Raw genomic sequence first — 16,476 nt, 5'->3', positions numbered from 1 at the left:
CCCAGTGAGAAGACGTCCAAGGTCTAGGCAAGAGGAGATGGAGGCCTAAAGTAAGACTACGGGCTTGGGTTTGGCGAGATAAGAAAAGATGGAACAGCTGGTACGGAGGGAGAAGGTGCAGGACTTCCGACACAGAGTGTTTGGGGTGAGGAAGATGAGGGATATAACATGAATTCTGAGTTTTTACGACTTTTAACTCTAAATTCAAGACTTTTGAGATGGAAAGCTTTTCTACCTTATGTAAAAGAATGTCTTTTATTTGTTGCAAATAGTTTAACATGTCTTCCCTGCCAGCTAAGAAAATCTCACCTGAGATTATTCACATTTTAAGTTATTTTTAAAGAGAAAATAATATGCTTTTTTTCAGACAAACTACTGTTTAGAAGACAATGAAACTCTTTTTTTTACCTAAAATGATCAGCATAATGTCCTCTACTGAGATAAAGAACAAATTTCCACATTGCCACTGGCAGGAGTGATATCTAAGAAAAAGAAGGTAGGCTTTAACAAACAGATTTTTTTTGCAATTTAAGTTTCTATCAAAGGAAAAATATTAGTGCTCAATTTAAGAAGATAGTTCTCTCTCCGGGATCCTCAGAAAATGTGAAATAATAATTCCCTTTATGTTCAGACCTGTCTTGACATGCCCTACTACCATCATAGAAGTTCAATTTCTATCCTCAGATGCTCAAGGAATAACTTCAGATTCAAGTCTGAGATTTGACGTGAAAGATGTGATATTAACATATGATAGATGGTGCCTGAAAAACAAAACATTTTAAAATTGTATTTAAAGACTTCAAAATAATTTGGCTCTAGGGGACAAATGTCATTGACATTTGTACATTAATTGTTCCCAGATCTTACACAGAATAGCTTCCATATACGTTCTGCCCTCATGTCAGTTTCCTTCCCATGTCCTTTCTCTCTTGCCCATTTCATTTTGCCATTCTTATTCTTTTCAAATGTATAAAAAACCTTTAACTATGCTTAGGGGGAGAAATGATCTGAGATTTCTATCAGCTTAATGTTTTACACAGAATGTGCTATGTGTGGAGAACTATCAAAGAAAAGGAGTTAAGACCTCGAATTGTCTTGGTGAAAGCACCACCATTGATAGTCATTTGGGAGAACTGTGCCAAGTGCTTTAACAGTTGCTTATATACTTTGGTGCTCCTATGCTAGGTGCATATGTATTAATAAGTGTTATGTCTTCTTCGTGGAATATCCCTTTTATCCTTACATACTGTCCATCTTTGTCTCTTGTTATCTTTTTTAGCGTGAAGTCTGTTTTGTCTGATATAAGTAAGGCTACTCCTACTTTCTTTTGGTTGCCATTTGCTTGGAATATCATCTTCCATCCCTTCACTCTGAGCCTATGTTTGTCTTTAGAGCTGAGATGGGTCTCCTGGAGGCAGCATGTTGTTGGGTCTTGTTTTTAAATCCATCTAGCCATTCCGTGTCTTTTGATTGGTTAGTTCAATCCATTTACATTTAGAGTTATTATTGATAGATGAGGGCTTAATATTGCCATTTTATATTTCCATTGTTTATTTTTCCTTGTATTTCTGCCTGCCATTTCAGTTTGGTGGTTATCTGTGATGTTTTTCTCAGTTTCCTCTTTATTTATGATTTCTGACTCTGCTCTGATTTTTTATTTTCTGGTTATCATGAAGTTTGTGTAAAAGATCTCATAGATGAGACAGTCCTTTTTCTGCTCTTAGCATCTTATCTCCATTAGCCTACACAGGCTCTGCCCTTTTCCTCTTCCCCATCTATGTTTTTGTTGTCACAAATCATCCTTTTTTGCATTGTGAGTTTGTTACCAAATTGAAGTGATTATAGTTATTTTTTGATGCTTTCTTTCCCTTTAGCCTTTATGTATAATTAAGTGTTTACTAACTTATTCTGATACAGAGTTGCAATTTTCTCATTCTGTCTATTTATCACCTTGCTCAAAGCTTTATAAAACTTGGTCTGTTTGTTTCAGGTAGTAGGGCTTCTTTCAACATTTCTTGTAAGGTCTAGTGGCAATGATCTCCCTCAGCTTTTGTTTGCCTGGGAAAGCCTTTATTTCTCCTTCATATCTGAAGGATAACTTTGCTGGATACAGTCTTCTTGGCTGGTAGTTTTAGTCTTTCTATATATATATACATGTATAGAAATATATATATATATTTTGGTGAGGATGATTGCTCTGGGCTAACATCTGTTACCAATCTTGCCCTCTTTGCTTGAGGAAGATTAGCCCTGAGCTAACATCTGTGCCCATCTTCCTCTATTTTGTATGTGGGATGACGCCACAGCATGGCTTAATGAGCAGTGTGTAGGTCTGCACCCGGGATCCAAACCCACGAACCCCAGGCCACTGAAGCACAGCACGCGAACTTAACCGCTGCACCACTGGGCCAGCCCTCAATATTTTGAATATATCATTCTACTCTCTCCTAGTCTGTAGAGGTTCTGCCAAGAAATCTGCTGATAACCTGATGGGGATCCTTTGTAAGTTATTTTCTTCTCTCTGGCCACCCTTAATATTCTTTCTTTGTATTGACGTTTGACAGTTGTAATATAATATGCCTTAGAGAAGGTCTTTCTGCATCGAGATAATTAGGAGTTGTATTATCTTCATGCACTTGTATATACAGTTCCATCCCCAGGTTTGGGAAGTTCTCAGCTATTATTTCTTTGAATAAGCTCTCTGCTCCTTTCTCCCCGTCTTCTCCATCTGGGATACCCATTATCCTTATGTTGCTTTTTGTATTCGAGTCAGATATTTCTTGTAGAATTTCTTCATTTTTTAAAAATCTTAGTACTCTTTCCTCTTCCGCCTGAATCATTTCTAGATTTCTATCTTTGAGCTTGCTAATTCTCTCTTCCATATTGTCTGTTCTATTTCCAATGCTTTCTACTTTATTTTTCATCTCATTAATTATGTTCTTCATCTCCAGAATTTTTGTTTGGTTTTTTCTTTAGAGTTTCAATCTTTGGTGAAGTACTCCTTCCATTCATTAATTTTATTCCTGAGCTCATTTAACAGTCTTTCCGAGTTTTCTTGTAACTCATTGAATGTCTTCATGACAGCTATTTTGAATTCTCTGTCAGTTAGATTGTAATCTTCTGTGACTCCAAGTTTGGTTTCTGGAGAGTTGTCATTCTCTTTCTATTCTGCTGTGTTACTGTAGTTCGTGGTGCTGGATGAATTGATCCCCTGCTGGCACATTTGTGGTGGCAAACACCTTTCCTATTTGGGTAAGGCTTTGTTTACTTTGATTCTGAACTGCTTCTGGTTTTATTTGAGAGTCTATGCTTTCCACTCTCCACTGCCTCTGCCAGAAGCATCATGAGTGCCCTCCTTGTGCTGTTTGTGCCTCTGAGGTTGCTGGTGACTTGCTGCTTATGACGTTGCTGCAGTCAGGGGTGTTGCCACTGGGATCATGAGGCTGACAGGACTTCTGCTGCTTCCGGGGTCACCTGGGTCTCATGTTCGCCCGCTTGCTCTCTGAGGGCTTTCCACGGGCTTAGGTGCTGCTGCCCTGTGCACCACCTGCACCGTTGCTCCTGGGTTATCTGGAGGCACTGGGTTCATGGGTGTCACTGTCACTGCCAGGGACCTAGAGTCTTGTACGCACGCCCTGCTGCTGGTAGAGCCAGAGTCAGGGGTGCCACCACTGGGGGCTAGGTCACAGGTTCTCCTGTGGTTCCTGAAGCCTCAGGTCACAGGTGCCACTTGCCACTGCTTGGGGAGGGGCAGGGGCTAAGCTGCAAGTGCTGTTGCTGCTCCCGCAGCCTCTAGTTGCTGGTGCACGCTGGGGTACTTTTTGAAACCTCAGGTTAGGGCACCTCGCCCCTTCCAGGGAAATCTGCATTTTGGATGCTGTCCCCACTGCTGGAAAGACCAGTGCCTGTCAGGGCAGGGGGCTGGGTCATGGGCACTGCTCTGTGTCCTGAAGCCTCAGGACTTGTATGCCACCTGCCACTGCTGGGAGGGGCTAGAGGCTAAGCCACGAGTGCCATTTCTGCTCCTACAGCCTCTGGTCCCAGGCACTTGCACTGGCGTGAGTATCCGCATTTTGGATCACGGATGCCAGGGAAGGGGAAATGGGCTGCTCCTCTAGTTCCACTGCCTCCCGGAGGTCCAGTCCACCCCCTTCAGATGTATAGATGCATAATCTCGCAGGTATTCTGGTGTGCTGTGCAGGGAGTCCTCTGTTGGTCAGTGGATGTTCCACTGGTTGTAACTTAGAGGGGAGAGACAAAGCGAACAACTCACTCCGCCATGATGCTGCGTCACTCTCCCCAAGTACTTTAAAGATTGAAGATATGTGTCATTATCACCATGGTAAAGATAAGAGAACTGAAGGTTAGAGAGGCTAAGTCACTCACTCAGCATCCCACAGCCAGTAAGCGAAGGAATTGGGATTCAAACCCAGCTCTGTGACCCCAAAGCTGAGAAAATGTGTAGCCATTCCTAATTCCAGTGAACCTCCCAATGCTAATCGTTTTGGGGAAAATTTTACAAATGCCCTCTAGATCTTTTTTTTTTTTTTTGCAAGCACAAACGTGGAAAATAGTTTTGATTTATATGCATGTATCCTTAATTGGCCGTCCTGCTTGTTTATCTCAGAATGCAAAGGCACATTCACTTATTAAACCTCCGCGTGTTTTCACAAATTGGCAAAGGAAACAGAAATTATGGACGTAAGACACTTCTTGCAATAGCCAGCAATTAATGGAAAGGGCTCTCATAGCTGTAGTTAACTCAGCTGTAAGCTCATATTCTTCCCCTCTAACTTCAGAAGCAAATTTCTGAGTAAACAAATGAGTTAATTTGCTCTCTGAGCTAAAGTGGACCAAGGAGAGGCAATTCTCTATTGAGTAAGTAGTGTTGGAGTTTGTTAATGACAACCTTGAAGTAGCCTAACATTATGTCTCATATGATAAATTCCATTTTCTAAATCTAAATTGCAGACTACTAAAAAATCAATTGCTTAGAAGAAAAGAGGCTGTCAGCAGAAAGTATGAAGGGGGGGAAGGAGACAGTTAGCATATTTTTAAAATAGATTTTGATATAATTCAGTCATTTTCCAGAGATACAGTTTACTTAGATCAGATGAGTAATTTCCCCAGCCATGCTTCCTACCTTTGTAGACTTGTTTTGTGTATATCATAGAAGTTATAGATGATTACAGGATGTTATAGGAATCTGGTATGTACCATAGAAGTTACAGGGTGCTAATGGATGTTATAATGAGTTACAGGATGGTACAGGAAGTCACAGGATGGACCAGGAGTTAGGATAATTGAATTTACATGGTGAGGAATATAAAACCAGGAAAGGAATCTGACCAGCGGGAATACCAGAACTACATCTTGCGATCTCTCAGGAATAGGTACAGTATTAGTTTTCTATTGATGCTATAACAAATTGTCACAAATTTAGTGACTTGTAACAATGCGAATGCATTCTCTCACAGTTTCTAAAGGTCAAAAGTCTAGGTGGGCTGGGCTGTGTCCTCTCCTTAGAGTCTCACAATACCAAGATCAACGTGTTGGTAGGGTTGCATTCCTTGCTCAAGGTGCTGGGGAAGAATCTACTCCCAAGCTCATTCAGGTTGTTGGCCAAATTCAGTTCCTGCAGTTATAGTACTAGGTCCCCATTTCTTTGCTGCTGTAAGCATGGGGGTTGGGGAGAGACAGTTATTGCTCCTAACAGCTGCTCACACTCTTTCTCATGTTTTCCATGCAGCCCCCTCTAGTAATGGCAGTAGAGTTCCCGTCATGCTTTAAATTTGTCTGACTTCTTCTTCTGCCATAATTCTCTGACTCCAGCAAGTTCTCCAGAAAGTTCTCTACTTTTCAGGGCTTATGTGATTAGATTGAGCTGACCTAGATAATCAAGGATAACCTCCTTATGTTAAGGTCCTAACCTTAACTACATCTGCAAAGTCCCTTTTGCCATTTAAGATAACAAAAGCACAGCATGCCATCAGAGGGCAAAGTTGATGGGGGCCAAAATTCTGCCTACCCCCTGCACCATTGTTTCCTGGGGGACCTAGCTTACAAATGCTCTATAAAAATATTTGGCTGCCAAAACCACCAGGCTATCTTCCAAATTTTGTGAATGTGACAAGAACCCTATGCAGAAGTGCCTCTTTCTTCAAAAGGTAACCAAATCAACTTGGTTTACACCAAACCATTTGGAGCTAGGAAAGACAGAGTACTTAAAAGTAGTGTACAAATTAACAGAAAACACCTCTCTCTCTTTTAAGGCAATGTCATCAGAAAACTTTGATGGTAGGTTTAGTAATGATAATAGCTATCATCGTCTTACTTGGTGCCAGATATTACATAGCCTTTAATACAGGCAGTTGTGAATATTCCCTTTCTATCAGTTCTTTGATAGAATGGGATACAATTGTTCCTCTGGACGATGGAGAAATTTATTTCAATGCCATCAGTACTGTAATGAAACATGCAGTACCAACACGATAATCCCAGCCCCTATTTCCTGTGCCCGTGAAAGGGTTCCATATATGAATATGTACATGGAACTCACATGTGCAAAACGTGGAATGAGATTGTGCCTGGCACGATTCATTGCTGCCACAGCAGTGGAACCGCAGTAGCGCAGTGGAACCACCAACTGTTGTCACAAATCTCAAATCTGCTTTGACATCACAGACTGCAAATTATAGTCCATCAGCAGACACAGCTCACTGGTCTCTGCTCATTCATTTTCTTATGCAATAAAATCATTTCCCAGCAAGAACACAATTGCATGAGAGTCGCTTCACAGTGAGAACCATCCAGCACAGTAGTTCAACTCCAGGGGGTCATACAAATACAAATAAAGTCAGAATTTTTAAAATTCTTTGAGTTAATATTTGAAGAACCAGAGTATTTAACACCTCTGGACATTCAAAATAGTAACTTGAGGGGCCGGCCCCGTGGCACAGTGGTTGGGTTGGCGCACTCCACTCTGGCAGCCCAGGGTTCGCAGGTTCAGATCCCGGGCATGGACCTACGCACCGCTCATCGAGCCATGCTGTGGTAGCCATCCCACACATAAAGTAGAGGAAGATGGGCATGAATGTTAGCTCAGGGCCACTCTTCCTCACCCACCAAAAAAAAAACAAGTAGTAACTTGATAAATATAGAAGTTCTTTATTCCTAAGGATATTGAACACTGATCTTAATGACAATTATTTGTATTTTAGATCTAGATCAATCCTGATGACAGTGATTCAAATCACTAACAAATGTATTTATTATTCTCTGCAGATAAATTCAAAGCATATTGAATTAAAGCCAGTGGTAACTAAATGAGCTCAGGTTGTGTGGCCCAGGTTTTATTTTGAAGCTACCACTTAATTTTGGCATAGACACCACCCCCAGCATCATTTTCCATCTTCCTTTTAACTAAATTATTAGAAAATAGAAAGTGGTAGCCATAATAACCCATTTTGTATCTTTCTGTACTTTCTATTCTCTTCTTTGTGATTGACAATTGCTTTTGTAGACTGATACACACTGAACTTGAGAATGAATTTTGAATGCCTGTAATTCTTATTTATATCCTTCAGAACATTTCCCTGTGCTGCCTTGTCCCTTAAAAAACAAATAATTGATTAGAAGATTTAGGAGATCAAATACTAATGCAGTTTTTCACTCTGATTAAAATTAGGAAAAATTAGGGTTTTCATGATTTTTAGCATGTCGCACTACAGACACAAATATAAGACAGCATATTTATCTTATAAACCTAGATTTAAATAATTGATAAAGCATGTCATTTTTCTATCAAAAAAACAAAGGATTTTTTTGTTTGCAGGGGAAGATTTGCCCTAAGCTAACATCTATTGCCAATCTTCCTCCTTTTTTTCTTCCTCCCCTCCACCCCAAAGCCCCAGTACATAGTTGTATATTCTAGTTGTAAGTCCCTCTAGTTATTCTATGTGAGCCACCGCCACAGCATGACTACTGACAAACAAGTGGTGTGGTTCCACACCCGGGAACCAAACCCAGACCGCCAAAGCAGAGCACACTGAACTTTAACTGCTAGGCCATCAGGGCTGGCTCAAAAGAAGTTTTAATCACTTTGAATTTAAGTCCCTTTACTATCTGAGTAAAAAATGAATTTGGTAAAATATACAATCAACTTTTATATAAAATCTGCCAAATATAAGCTCTCTAACAGAAAACTGTGTGACCTTTAACATAGTTTAATGACCTACAATAAAATCTTATTTTCATTCTTTGTTCTATATGTTACTTCAGGCATTATCAGCCCCAGAAAATTTTCAATGACAATAATTTCATTGAAAGTATCTTAATATAACCTATACTCAAATTCATTAAACGTCATGTATCACATGTACAGCCTCTTTCCTGACATTATTTTCAAAATATTGCTTGCATCCAATCCTTCTTTTCTGCACATACTCAAATTCATACTATGCCTGTTATAGAAATAGCTAATTTACATATAGATTAAAAATTACCTTGAAGCCCATTTACACCCTGATGAGTTAAAGACAAAGTAACTCAAAGTTGATTGCTGGCTTCCATTAAATCCAAATATTATGACACGTTAGACTAGTCAAAATACAGGCTTCAGGTTCTTGGTTTGGATCCTATAATGTCGGATAGGGTGATGGGAGCTCAGCAGACATAGCCAAATTCAGATATTTTCTTCAATACTATCGCAGATCATAAGACACTATCCCTTAAATTGACTCACCACTTTGCTTATTCTTTAGCTTTCATCCAACACACATTAATCATAGTTGTTTTAAGTCAAATCAGTTAGCAGGCCTTTGGCAATCTAGCCCATTTTAATTAGACTTGAGGAATGAATGTCTTTCGAAATGACTGACAAGTTTGAGGTTTGACTAACTGCCTAGTTTGATAGCCCTGGTGTACTGGCCTGCCTCCCTGTCCATCTACTGGACTTCAGAGAAGCATTAGATGATTGCTGCTTGAAAGAATAGGTTTTCTACCACTTCTAGTAAGAAGAAGTCCATTCATACTGGACATATCATTCAATTTGCCTGCCATGCCCAACTTTCCCTTAAGTTCCCCCCCCTTCACAGTCCCTATTTAAAGAGGAAGAGCTAGGTGGCCAGATTAGAACACTGTGACACTGCCCCTATCCTGGCCACATGTATTGGACAGAAAATGGACAGCTTTCCCTATGCCTGTCCATCTACTGGCCTATGTGTTACCAACTAGTCTCTCTCTGTTGAGAATTTAAACTCCTATCCTCATAGATTGTCAGGAAAAGCTGAAAGCCATACAGAGTTGAGACCAGAGTTGGAAAGCCACATTAATAAGGAGCAGAGGCTATGGATCAGCAGGTTAAGCCATCCAGCAGGGAAGAAAATGAAGAAGACTTGCAGGGAATGACAGAGTTGAAAGAACATACTGAACTACAGAGACACAGTGAAGGAAAAATTAAGACAGAGTGAGATTCAGAGAAATGCAGAGTTGGAGACAGAGAATTCCTGAGTTCCCACTGTCTTTCCACCTCCTGGCTCCGTTCCAATGAAGCTTGCCCATATTTCCTACCCTCGGTTCAGTGACATAACATTTTATCTTCTCCATGTGCCTCTTTTTTACTTGAACTGATCTGAGAAACTATCTGTTCCTTTTAAGCAAACAAACTCTAATTAGAACATCATGTTAAAGGATGCTTTCAAGATATAGCAGTAGATCAACTAGTTTATATCTGGATTTAAGGGAAGGAAAGAGAAAAATATATGTGTTTTGTAGAAAAGGGAACAATTTCTGGGCATCCTGATAGGGAACGATTCTCTAATCTAACACACAACATCATATGCTATTAAAAAACAAACACCCTATGTCTGCTTTCTTTTCCTGAGAAAGTACTATAAATCTAAAAGTTTTCACCTCTGAGAGTTTCTCAAGAACCCAGGGTAAAGTGACATGTTTGGATTTTAAAAGATGGAAAAGTCTTGAAGGCGGATGCCTGTGAAGTTAGTCCTGTGCTCAGCAGTTACACTTGAATGTTTATTCAAGAGATTTAGCCTCCTTCCTCTGTGTTCATCCTACTCCTTTTGCCTAACCACGTCTTTCCACCCAGTTCGTATGCTGATGATCCTGACACTTCACTGTCCGTCTGTCTCCAGTTTCTGACTTTCTAAACTTTATCACAGAGAGTATTTCCTTCCTTTCCTTATAAGGTAAGATAAGTTTCCAGTTTCCAGAAATACAGGCAACACTACAAAAGAAATTGCAGTGGGTCTGGACCACTGCCAGAATCTAACAAGTTAAACATCAACTAAGATAAAAAGGAAATTAGACAATGGCTCCTTTCTACCAGAAGAACTTTGATCAAATGGTTGTATTACAAATGAGGAAGTATTTATTTGAGGCAAAAATAGGCCAAATCACAAAATAAAAAAGGAAAATAAACAAAATACAACAAAAAATTTTACAGGAAAACCTTTACCCAGCAATTCCATTTACATGTATTTATTCAAAAGAAAAAAATATATATGCCCACACAAAGACTTGTACAAGAATGTTCATGGAAGCTTTATTCATAATAGCCAAAAACTGGAAACAACCCAAAAGTCCATCAGCAATAGAATACAAAAACAAATTGTGGCATATCCACATAATGGACAATACTCAGCAGTGAAAAAGAATGAAGCTCTGATTTAGGCAACAAGAAATGAATACTGATAATATTATGCAAAAAGGAAAAAGCCAGACACAAAAGAGTGAACACTATATGATTCAACTTATATGAAATTCTAGAAAGAGAAAAACTAATCTATAGTAACAGAAAGCAGATCAATAGTTAACTGAGGCCAGAGACGGGGGTAGTGGGGAGAGTTGACTTCTTGGGATAATGGGAAGGTCTTAACTGAGATGGTGGTCACCCAGTTGTGTACATTTGCAAAAGGTCATTGAACTGAACATTTTTTAAATAGGTGCATTTTGTTGCATATTAATTATACTGCAATAATATTGATTTTAAAATAAAAACTTTATCATAATGCTGGGCCCCTCTCAATCCTTATCATTATAGAGATATAAGTGACTTTACATGAAATCACTATTTATATCAATGTTCAAACTATTTTTTATTTAGCATTATTTAACATAGATTCTTCATGTGGCTACCTAAATTCACTTAGTCATATTTAACGGAATCTAGTAATTCATTATATGTCATAGTTAGTGGTATTGGGAAAACATTTACTATCTTCATCTTGATTTTTTTGTGTGTGTGTGAGGAAGATCAGCCCTGAGCTAACATCCATGCCAATCCTCCTCTTTTTGCTGAGGAAGACTGGCCCTGAGCTAACATCTGTGCTGAGCTTCCTCCACTTTATGTGAGATGCCGCCACAGCATGGCCTGACAAGCACTGCATCGGCGCGCTCCTGGGATCCAAACCCGGGCCACCAGCAGCAGAGCGTACGCACTTAACCACTACGCCACAGGGCCGGCCCCTATCTTCATCTTTATAAAACAAAAGGTTGATCATTCTTACATAGTTCTCAAGCAAGAAGGATAAAAGTTTGAGAGCCTTTGAAGAGAGGGAAAAAAGGCATAACTCGTTAGTCATTTTTCTTCTTTAATTTAAACTATTAAGGATTTTTATGTCTCCATATACTTTAGAATACATTTTATTGTTTATGACCAAGCTTCTCTGAGTGCTGACTATAGTTATCCTTACTTTGAAAGCCAACAAGTCATTTTCAATAAGTAAATAAAGAATGTCTTTGGGGCCACATCAGCCTGTTCTCTCTACCAGACATAAATCACTGATGTAAATAATGGTGGAAGCAATCCCATATTCCATCATGGGAATCTTTTTCTGGCCTCCAGGAAACCTCCAAGAAACCATATTGGCTCAATGACTATAATAAATTAGCTTGATTATCACCTGACGATAACAGGCATCTGTGGACGCCCAAGACCGCCCATCCACGCCACCTGACACATTACTGAATTCACCAGGACAAAAACAATCCAAGGTGGCTCTCATAAAAGAGGCGCTAGGAAAAAAAAAATGTATATCAAATAAGCTACATTCTTCCAAAAGTCAAAAGCTTTAGAACTTGTCTATTCTGATACAAATTTTCTGCCCTTCTCATGATCTCTTATAGTATAAGGATTTTTTTCTGTATTTTATGAGTATATTATTTGTCATTACCCCCAGGTAATTCATTGTCTCAACTGATCTATGATGTTAATAAAATGCTGCCAGAACACAGTATAATTATTTAATTTTGGTGGCTGATGTAAAGAAGTTCTGTGTGCCACCTGCGGCCAGGACACAGCTGGCTTCTGAGTGGTTGAACTCACCTGTGGGCCAGGGGTTGGAATGTCAGTGACTTGTATACCTCCTCAAGAGTCCAGGTATGATAGGATAAATAAGATGTCTATATATACACACACACACACTGGAATACTACTCAGCCATAAAAAAGACAAAATCGTCCCGCTTGCAACAACATGGATGGACCTTGAGGGTATGATGTTAAGCAAAACACCAAATGATTTCACTCATTCATGAAAAATAAGCAAACACATGGATAAAGAGAACAGATTAGTGGTTACCAGAGGGGAACAGGATGGGGAGTGGGTGAAAGGAGTAAACAGGCACATATGTAAGGTGACACATAAAAATTAGTCTACTGGTGGTTAGCATGATGCAGTCTATAAAGAAACTGATACATAATAATGTACACCTGAAATTACACAATGTTATAAACCAATACCACCTAAATAAAATTTTTTTAAAAGTACTGTAAACTTAAAAAAAATTAAAAAACAACAAGATTAAAAAAAAATAGTCTAGGTATGATTAAGGCTCTTGCAGTGAAATGACATTACCCACATTTTATATAGTACCTGACAGTTTTTAAATTGTCTAAGTGAACCTCTAACAACATCCAGTTCAATGAGTGATGCTCTTCCAATACAATGACTTCCCCTAAAATAGATAAAAACACATATGCTTGGGTTCATAAAATATGAGGCCCAAATACCTCCTGCCTTAATAGACCTAGCTAGTGTAAATTAGAAGAACTTAGTCCTCCCCTCAAGCTGTCCCATTATTATTTCTGACAGTCTCCAAAGAAGTCCCTCAAATGTACTCCAAATAAGGACGGTCCCCACATAGAGCCCAGACTCCCCTCTGTTCCTGATCCAGACCCCATTTCCTACATCAGCTTTCCAGACTCAGCGAGGAAAACCTCACCACCCACATCAGCCATCCTGAGAACAGCACTGTCCACACAGAGGATGATGTCTCTGGACACTCCCAGAGTTTCCAGTTACCAGCAGCCAGAGCGCAGAGCAGGAGGCTTTCTTCCTCGGCGGTGGCACACTTGGGCGCTGAGCTCTGTAGGATTTATTGTGCTGAGAATCTCAAAGAGATCTCCTGACATTACCTCTCTCTTTCATGGTGTTTCAAAACCAGTTCAAGAAACCTGGTCCTGGAGAGGTGCCATCCATCCACATGATCCTCCTAAGCTCTCCACCTGGGGCGACGTCTGAATGGCAGTAAGGATGGTATCTGCACTAGCAACAAGCCCTGTTACACCAACACCTGTAAATGGGCGCATCAAGGGAGAGGCCCAGGCAGTTTTTCTCAGTGTGGGGCCCCCCAAAGACCTGCAAAGAACGCTTGGGTGCTTGTTGACAATACATATTCTTCCTCTGGATTATACTCCTCAAACACTAAACCAATAATCTGGAGAGGCAAACACATTCTGAATTTTTTAACAAGATCATGAGATGACTTGGGCACAGATCTAGGCCTGAGAACCATTGCTGGGTACTCTGGGATAAACACTGGTACAATTTAAATTTGTTGAGATAGGCAAAATGTGAGTATTCTCATGTACCCTGGAGATCCTTCCTTAGCAAATAAAATGCTGCAAATCAGTATCATTGACATTTAGCTGAAACGGGGGTCATCTGAGGGTCATCCAACCCTAAAACAATGGAGTCCATGCGGAACATCCTCTAGATCTCCACAGCCTTCACAGGGGTATTTCCCATGGAAGAAGTGAAAGTGCTGGAAATTTTCAAAATGATGATGATACTGGGTATTTAGTTTTTGCTTTTAAGGGAAAAATATACAAATGTCAGGAAAAAACAAGATATATTTTTAATCTTAATTTTTTAGTCACTCTATTGATATAAAGACAGGTTGGTTTGTTTAGGAAGACAAAGAACATGTTGTTTAATTTGCTTTGCTCTTAGAATTACCATATTTGGTGTGTTAAATTGAAGAGTACCATACAGTTTGTATATACAATAATTATCAATTCACTCTCTGAATTTACCTTTAGATGATTTAGAGATACCAGCATCTTATCTCCCTCTCTTTCAGTTAATGAACAGCAGGCAAATATCTAGGGGACAAGAGATGGGGAGCTAGCATTTCCTAAGTAGTTACTACACACCAGTCCTTGTACTAGGCAGCACACAGCCAATGTCTGAAAAGAGGAGAACGTGTGAAAAGTGTTTTTTTTAAATACACAAGAAAAAGTTATGTTTTCAAAACTTAGTAGCCCAGATGGTGTCAAGAGCTACAGAAAGAATTCATGTTCTGAAGAGCATATGAGAGAGGAAAAAAAAGACAATTTATTGAATCCAATATTTGCCAATAGTAGAATCTATTGGCAAATTTAATTAACTCAATGGTTCTCAAACCTGACAAAATGCGATCACTGGCCCCCACTCCCGCAGTTCCTGATTCTGTAGGTCTGAGGTGAGGCTACAGAATACGCATTTCTAAGTTCCTAGGTGATGCTGACACGATTTGAGAACTGCTGGTGTGGCTAGTTTCATTTCCTCAGCTGTGGCGGATCCTGTAGCCTTGTAGTGAAGTTGCAGGAGGTGTATCGTAGGCATAATAGCAGATGCATCCTGGAACTAATATCCAAATGTCTTTCTGGTTCTGCAATTGTTTTTGTTTCTGTTTTTGTGTTTTTTGTTGTTGTTGTTGATAAGAAGGGGGAAGGATTCTGATTTCAAAATTATATTTTTTGCAAGTTATAAATATTGGAGAAAAATAGAAAAGTGATCTTGTAACAACCGAAAATACTTTTCCAGAACCAAGTCTTAAATTTGCACCTGGCTTTGTAATCCAACCAAATGGAGAGCTTGTTTTGCTTACATTTCTGCTTTTGAAACTTGGCTACAAAAGATTAATCTTAAAATGGCTGACAATAAAATTTGCCTTCTTTCTAGATAAGAAATAACAAGTGTTGGAGAGGATGTAGAGAAAAGGGAACCCTCATACACTGCTGGTGGGAGTGCAAACTGGTGCAGCCACTATGGAAAGCAGTATGGAGATCTCTCAAAAAGTTGAAAATAGAAATACCATACAATCCGGCTATCCCACTACTGAGTATTTATACAAAGAACATGAAATCAACAATGCAAAGAGATTTATGCATTCCTATGTTCATCGTAGCATTATTCACAATAGCCAAGACATGGAAGCTACCCAAGTGCCCAAGAACAGATGATTGGATAAAGAAGATGTGGTATATATACACAATGGAATACTATTCAGCCATTAAAAAGACAAAACCATCCCATTTGCGTCAACATGGATGGATCTTGAGGGTATTATGCTAAGCAAAATAAGTCAGACAGAGAAAGACAAACACCATATGATTTCATTCATATGTGGAAGATAAACAAATACATAGATAAAGAGAACAGTTCAGTGATTACCAGAGGGGAAGGGGTTGAGGGGAGAGCAAAAGGGGTAAAAGGGTACACATGTATGGTGACGGATAAAAACTAGACCTTTGGTGGTGAACACAATGCAGTCTATACAGAAACTGAAATATAATAATGTACACCTGACATTCACACAATGTTCTAAGCCATTACGACCTCAATAAAATTTTAAAAAAACTAAAAATCCAAACAGTATGTTAAAGGAACAGAAAAAAGACCCGCTTGGCTGGAGCTAGGCCAGAAAAGTAGAAAACATTGTCTTTTTAGGGCAAAGAGAAGGTAAGAAATTTCCCAGTTGTTTTTATGTGATGCTGAAATATTGATAGATGACCCACAGCCCTATTTACTATCACGAAGACCGTCTTTGTGGCCTCTGATATGTAGATCATTTGGACATACACCTTTTCAGTAAAAGGAATTATCTTGAAAAAGAAAATTTGCCTTGTTTCTTAACTTTTTTTACTTTCTTTGCACTTTTCAACAAAAGATGCACCTTGAATCTCAAACATATTTTCCCCTTGGGCTATTTGATAAAAAGTCATCTTATTCAGCTGCAGTGTCTTTTGAAGAAATTGGCTCTATAACCCCCAGGGAGTTCTGCAGCCTCATCACCATCAAGTAGCACAGTCCTCACACTTTTGGATACTTACAGGTCCCTAATTACTAATTTTCTTAAAGAGCGTCAGTGTTTCCTGGTAAAAAGTATCATTCGTCCCTTGATGGGCACTTAG

The sequence above is a fragment of the Ceratotherium simum genome, chromosome 20 (genome assembly GCF_057802395.1).
Source record: "Ceratotherium simum simum isolate JZ-2026a chromosome 20, ASM5780239v1, whole genome shotgun sequence".
Lineage (NCBI taxonomy): Eukaryota > Metazoa > Chordata > Mammalia > Perissodactyla > Rhinocerotidae > Ceratotherium > Ceratotherium simum.
Note: the sequence above shows the minus strand (reverse complement) of the source record.